Source organism: Bombus vosnesenskii, unplaced genomic scaffold, assembly GCF_011952255.1.
Source record: "Bombus vosnesenskii isolate JDL3184/JDL3185 unplaced genomic scaffold, Bvos_JDL3184-5_v1.1 scf7180000013295, whole genome shotgun sequence".
In the NCBI taxonomy this organism is placed as follows: domain Eukaryota; kingdom Metazoa; phylum Arthropoda; class Insecta; order Hymenoptera; family Apidae; genus Bombus; species Bombus vosnesenskii.
In genome coordinates, this window is record NW_022882946.1 from 4628102 (window position 1) to 4634233 (window position 6132).

Consider the following 6132-nt stretch of genomic DNA (forward strand, 5'->3'; position numbering starts at 1 on the left):
GTTACACGATACAGGGTTGTTGATAAGTTCTCCTACACGATGGTATTACCACCATGTGACAATGTATATAAACGATACAAAGTAAATTAATGACACTATTTTCGAAAACGGAAAACATCAACACGGTTTGTTGACGGTTTCTGTTCAAAACGTTACCCTCATAGATTGTAATTTTATATCGTCGTTAAACAAATAATAAACCGGGTTATCGGGTATAATTGCCGACTATCACGATTTTGAACAATTAGCATTTCACGAGAAGAGAACCGACGGTGAAGCGTTTGTGTTTACACAAAAATCTATCGCGAACACGTTAAACGACGCGGCAAACAATAATTTCTCCCATTGGCAACAGACGAATCGGGAATGGTCAATAGAAAAAGCTGTCAGTAAATAATACCTCTACTCGTGACTCCTTTCCTGCTTCTTGCGTTTCGTTTTCTCAGGAGATACGTCTTTAATCCACCTTGGCACTATGCGAAAAAATATAACCGACACACACCGATGATCTCTATGCACTATCACAAACACTTCATGTATATATGTATAGTTCAAAGAAAAAAAGAAAACGCGTGCACAATGTCACACATATACAAATATGTACATATATCGAACGTATAAAGCGTCGAGACGAATCGCGAACGTCACAACCGCACCGTACAACGAACGACGCTCGACTGCGAGCCGGGTACCGAAGTGGATGACGGGAAACGTGTGAACGCCGCTTGCCGCCGCGGCGAACACCAATGAGCGGCTACTAACACTATCCATCGCGGCAACGACACTGACACACCAATAAGGGGACACGAATATACACAAAGGAGCGGAATGCCCGTCCCTTTTCTTTTCATAGTCCATCCTTCTTCGACTCGTTTCTCAGTTCGTCGAGTCAAGGGCGTCGACCGACAGGGGCGATTCGTTGTTTCCTTATATCAAAGAAACCAATAATGGCAATAATGGCTAATTTCATAATAATTATGAAATTGCAAGTTTTCTTCTCTTTCAATGATACGACCACAACATCCGTCGAGCGAATTCGTTCTACTGTTGAAAACGGCCCACGAAAGATCGCACCCAGTGCGGCTTCTATTATCGGAAATTGTAATACCTATTTAACTTACTAATACCACGCCGCTAATGTCTTACGCTCTTGCAGCAACTTTTTACCGAAGTTTTGTCACGACTTTTTTCTTGCCCGCGTAAGGGAACGAAAACAATATTCCGACTCATATTTCGCATAAGAAACAAAGCAACTTAATTTCATACAATTCTTCTACTAACTTTTAACACGTGTTTACGCGTGTTTTTATTTTGTAATGTATGCAATCAATATGTAACGGATATCGTACTAGATCTTTTAATTCATGGAAATATCCGGCTTTTCTGTTACATTTGCGCCCTTTGTCACGGTTGCTCGACACATAATTCCTCACTTTAAAAAAATCTTTATCGACACCCCTGCTTTCGGTTATCTCACTCGCACTCGGTACTAGTATCCTCCCAGTTGCCATCCTCCTCGCACACACACAGTAGATGCGACATATCGTGCGATCTCTGTCGCGCCTCGGTGTTTCTTGATCTTCTACCTCTTCCCGCCATTTTGTGTCTCACTTATTCGTTCCATCCCCAAACTTTCGACCTCTGTCTTACAGGTGCACCGCATCATCGCTATCGTTGTTTCGCTCGCACCTATCTTTTGTCATACATATGTCTCTCGCGTTCCGTCTCTATTCATCTTCTTCGCCCTCTCGTTTTCGGCTCGTCTCACTTTTAACCGTGTATACCGCGATCGTCGCGTCTGCGTTCCTTCAGCCACCGGTAGAACAACAGAGACCACCTCTCTGTGCTTGTCCTGCTTACACTTAACTGCAACGAGGCGCAGAAGGAGGAGTACCGGAACCAAGTGCCGAACGTTGCTTGTGTGTCGCGTGTACGGAGTGTCGGCAGCGCGCATAGGACAAAGACAGAGCGAGTCAAAGTGCTAGAGCCGGACAACACGAGTCAACCGGCAATGTAAGGAGAGACCTTTAGGTGGGTGCAAGTGGCGTGATAGTGTAGGTGATATTCCAAGCGTAGCTGAGAGCGTGTGTGTGCTCATCATATTACACACTGCTCATACATCGTGTCTGCTGCACTTTGAGGGCGCGAGGAGATGAATCCTCGATTCGGTTAAACGCCCGCCAACTGGGGATGTTCTAAATCAGGCTGTCTACCTGCGACTCGGCTTTCTGAAATTCCAATACCCATATTCCTCTCTCTCATCGCGCAGAATACGAAACAGTTTGTAGATGAAACACATATAATCGTAAGAATCGTGCTCGTCACAGTTAACAAGAATCTGTATGCAGATGGCGGGAATGAAGGAAAGATTCGAAACGTCGTGATATATTTTTATTAACGAGAGAATGTGGGAGTGAAAGAGAGAGAGAGAGAGAGAGAGAGAAAGACAGACAGAGTCGTAATATTAACACATCAATGACAATATGAAAATGCATTTAGCACACCTTTACGCGAGCGTTATTCTGTTTATTGACACATCAATTTCAAGAATGTAATAACCGTAAAACGTTTAGCCTCGGTAATATATAGCGGATAAATGAAATATCACGTGATTAAACGCCGACTGAAATTGCTGTTACTCCGCCCTTTGGAATCTGCTGCATTTATTGTATCGATTCGCGTACTTCGAGGAGGAAAATTATGTTATATCCACGATAGCAGTTATAAAGCGGTGAGCGCGGGTGTGATGGTAGAGGTGCAGCCAGGAGGCGAGTAAACAGCCGAAGAAAACTTTGTGGGCGGATTAGCATGGTAGGTGTCGGTGGGATATCATAAAACTAGTTTGAGAAGCACAAGGCACACCCTCCGCTGTACCGAAGGATTTCATTCCATAAGATTTCATTCAGTCCACATTGCTACGGTAGACAGACATTTTTCGAAGAGAACTCCGACAAAGCGCTTTGAAAGGACGGATTAAAAGAGAGAAAAGTTCTCTGTTACTTCGATTTTCTTTAATATGACTTTGCTCGCCATAATTTCGGAGCTCGAACTCATCCAATTAAAACCAACGAACGATTTTTATTGCGACAGCTTGTTCGATAGCTCGGACTGTAAAGAAACAGTACTTGAACATTTGGTTAATTTACCTTTAGAACTTTTTGTCTCGCTTCTTGACATGTATATATTTTAAGCGTAATTATACGTTCTATTACAAATATATAGAGTAATTAAGAAAGACAGAAACGTTATAATTTATAATCAATCAGATTTTATTATTATTAAAGAATTAATAAGTGTGTTATTTGGAATAACTAAACTTGCAAACGACGTAATTAGTCCATACAATGTGTTATACGATCTATACAATATATGTCAAAACTTTTTCCAGTTTTTGCTCCTAAGAATTCTAGCACCCTTCCCACGTCTGTGCAGAACAATCACTACGTCTTCATTTTCTTCCATATCCGCATTCTACGAAGACTTCATAAGAAACAAAATTAAACTGACAATGATACAAGTGTCTGGAAATTCTTATGGATAGTAACTTTTCTTTACAATCGTTTTCTATAAGGGATTATTTAATACTTTGTAACAGAATTTATGACAGAGCTACCTATCTACATTTAAATTGTCTTTTTACTCTAAAACGAGTATTCGGATATTTTTTGATAAACGAAAGTTAAAGAGTAATATTACAAAATAGATAATAATAATATATATGAAAATTATATTATACAGAAATTAGTTGTTGTTAGTCCAAAAATGACAAAGTATACTCTGGCATTCAAGTCTGTCCATTTCTCGTTAAGTTAACCACATACGAAAGCAACACGACACATATACGCTCATTTACTTATTCCTATTCGACTGTCAGTGTCGTCGCAGAAGTATCCACGAGTGTGTTATGCGCGCTGAGCACACAGTAAACGCAGATGTACATATACAATGTCTTTCCCTCCATCTTTCTCTCTCTCTCACCCTCTTTCATTCCCACCTTTGGTGCATTGTGCTTCGGTTCTCGATCCCTCTTCCGAGCCCTTACCGCAAGCCGCAGCCCACTACACTTTTGCACGAACACGCGCGCGTTCATTATCAACGTACAACGTCGTATAACCATATTTACGTAGCGCCGGTGGTCACCCACACGGTCGCAACGTGCAATGAGGTTGCAAAGAAACGACTTGTGCACAGAAACGAAATGCTATTTGTCGGTATACACAAGAAACATGTGAAAGGGGAAGAGAGATAAATAAAGTCAGAGTAAGGGATGAAACGAGACAGAGAAAGGCCATAAATGCAATTGGAAACCTTTAGCTGATATATTCGCGGAACTTCCCGTGCCGTTTTATAGTCAGAAAGGAAACAATGCGTTTCTTAAAATAATAAGTTGTGCCTTGCTCGCCTGTACGATTTCGTTTTACCGATACCTAAGTACGTTGTGAGTGAAATGGTGGGGGACTGCGTGATTTCCTACTCCGCTTCCACCGGTATTCTTGTGATAATTACGACCAATGATTAATCGTTTATTTAAACTAGCTAACAAGCTAACTCGAAAGCTCGCGTTTCTTTCTTTGTTCCTCTCTCTCTCACTCTCACTCTCTCTCTCTCTCTCTCTCTCTCTCTCACTGTCGTTCACCGAACATCTACATAATTTCCTCTTAAATTACGTGACAGAGAAAACAACGGAGTATATAAGTAAACGTCTTTGCGTACGCACACGAAATTACTGGTTTCTTATCGCGTGACTAATAACGGAAGAAACGACGGATGTTGGAGACCATCGTAATTTCACTAGTAATTGGATCAAATACGTTGTATTACAGTTGAAAGTCGATGTCAAGAAAATCGATATGTCTTTTGTATCGCGATATACAACTGGGGCGCATGCGACAATGTATCAAAGCAGAGCAACAACGTAAGACGATATTATGTTGATGTGAGGATAGAACAATGGAGCATGTCTCTAGGATATTTTAAATATAAAACTGTCGTATTTTTGCTGGAAGCATCGTTGGCACAAGTCGCCTTAAGTTGCTTCCCTAAAGAGTACTACCGTTCTTAAAGTATACCACGCTGGAATCATCTACTACCGGCGTCGTAAAAGGGTCTATATATCTAACTTGCACCACTCCGGTGAACACGAACCTCTGAAAACCTGTAAAACACGCGAACCGTCCGGATAATCATTCTTCCTACGGGGAACGACTCGCTCCTGAGCTACGTCTCTCGTCAAAGATAAAAAAAGGAACTGGTTAATGGGATAGGACGGTCTTATCTTGAGTGTTTGAAACGTTCGCGATATCGTATTTTCACAGTACCGACTACGTTCGCTCAATATTCGTATGGTAATTAAGTAGCAGAGGGATTCCTTTATCATGTCTCGTTTATATGCGTTATCAATGTACAAACGTTACAGAATTCTTCAACTACTTTCTCCCAATAACTTATTAACCATGTTTCTTAACAATACTTCTACTCGTTTTATAACGATGGGAACGGAAACCAAACTTTGAACGTAATACTTCCCTTTCTCGATTCGATCTAAATCGCGGTAAGCAGGCCAGCTTAAAGTCTTTGTATCGTACGTTCAGATCGAGTATGTACTTATTTTCTTTTATGACGGATTTATCATTGCTTATGTTTTAATATTCCTTGCAAGCACCAATTATGCGTGCGTTACGATTGACAAGATTGCACGCGGAATATACATATATAATTCGAATACATAATTTAAGAAGCTTTCGTCCTATCACAGTAACAAAGTTATGCTTTTCAAATAACTTCGCAGTTCTTTGGTCTGTATATCATGTCTCTCGCAATCTTACGTTTTTACCATGGCAAGACGTTGCGAACACACAACAAAGTCTTCAAAGGAAATCATAGAGTAGTTCTTTCTCGAGTTACAAAATAATGAACTTTAAGGACAAACGATATACGTCATTATAGTATATATCGTTAAACGTACATCGTTAAGTACAAAAATAAGCAAAATATAAGTACGAGCGTATTCGTTAGATTAACGAATCGTGAAATGTAAACATTAAATACAGAAATAAACAAAACAGGAGAATTTTCAGAATTAAACAATCTCTTAATGTTTACATACAATCTTTTCGAAAGTGACAAACTCTC

The 6132-nt window shown here is 40.4% G+C and overlaps 1 protein-coding gene across 6 annotated transcripts in view; it reads right to left on the reverse strand.

The window, feature by feature from the left end:
- The window catches only part of LOC117233232 (protein groucho), a 112264-nt gene extending 111514 nt beyond the window's left edge, over window positions 1-750 (reverse strand). For 2 of the 6 annotated variants that reach the window (XM_033493358.1, XM_033493354.1), the window contains exon 1: window positions 401-750. The gene's annotated coding sequence lies outside the window, so the exon portion shown is untranslated. The remainder of the gene's footprint in view (window positions 1-400) is intronic. The other 4 variants (XM_033493355.1, XM_033493356.1, XM_033493357.1 and 1 more) reach the window with 2 other exon arrangements.
- Window positions 751-6132: the final 5382 nt, after the last annotated feature.